We start from the raw sequence: 832 nt of genomic DNA, 5'->3' as shown, positions 1-832 counted from the left end.
CTTAAATTGATCTCTTGTGCATCTCTTACTTGATGTCCATACAATACAAACGCTAGTTTGAAGTACACCTCTCCCCCCCCTTGATGTCATCATCGTCATCATCTTCTCGGTATAAATACGATGTTTTCTTGAGCTTCAGAGGTGAAGATACTCGCAAAAACTTCTCGGATCATCTGTACGAGGCTTTAAAAAGGAATGTAATCATCACTTTCAGGGATGATCCGAACCTTGAAGCTGGAGAAGAGATCGGACCAAATCTTTTTGAAGCAATCCGAGAGTCGTGGTGTTCAATCGTCGTGTTTTCCCAAACATATGCTCATTCAAGTTGGTGCTTGGACGAGCTTGCTGAGATTTTTTAACATAAAAGAGAAAAAGGTCATAAAGTTTTCCCTGTTTTTTATCAGGTTGATCCGTCTGATTTAAGGAAGCAGACTGGCAGAGTTGGAGAAGCCTTTGCCAGACATGAACACACACACAAAGACAAGATCCAAAGTTGGCGTAATGCTTTAACTGAAGTGGCAAGTCCCCCCCCCCCCAGAAGCTTTTGTTAATCTTGGGTGCTTTAATTTCCATTCTTTTGTACTTGAGAGAGAAATGAAATTATTACAATTTGATCATCCCTTTTCCTACACCATCCTCTAGTAGAAAAGGCCTTAATCTCATAGGACATTGAAGATGAATAACCCGAGTGAATCACTTGAGCCATGCTTAAGTTACTAGATGATCTGCGTATTGATTGCTTTCTCTAACTTATGTATTACGTCTGATTTCGATCCCTTAACTTTCCTTTCCAAGCTCATAACTTCATTTATTAGTGTGTTGAAGGGATGCA

At 40.0% G+C, this 832-nt stretch overlaps 1 pseudogene; it reads left to right on the top strand.

Annotated features, from left to right (window-relative positions):
- On the top strand, positions 1–551 carry LOC120121353 (annotated as a pseudogene).
- Positions 552–832: the final 281 nt, after the last annotated feature.

Source organism: Hibiscus syriacus, unplaced genomic scaffold (genome assembly GCF_006381635.1).
Source record: "Hibiscus syriacus cultivar Baekdansim isolate YM2019G1 unplaced genomic scaffold, ASM638163v2 tig00110372_pilon, whole genome shotgun sequence".
NCBI lineage: Eukaryota > Viridiplantae > Streptophyta > Magnoliopsida > Malvales > Malvaceae > Hibiscus > Hibiscus syriacus.
Note: the sequence above shows the minus strand (reverse complement) of the source record. Positions and strands in the feature narration are given on the sequence as shown.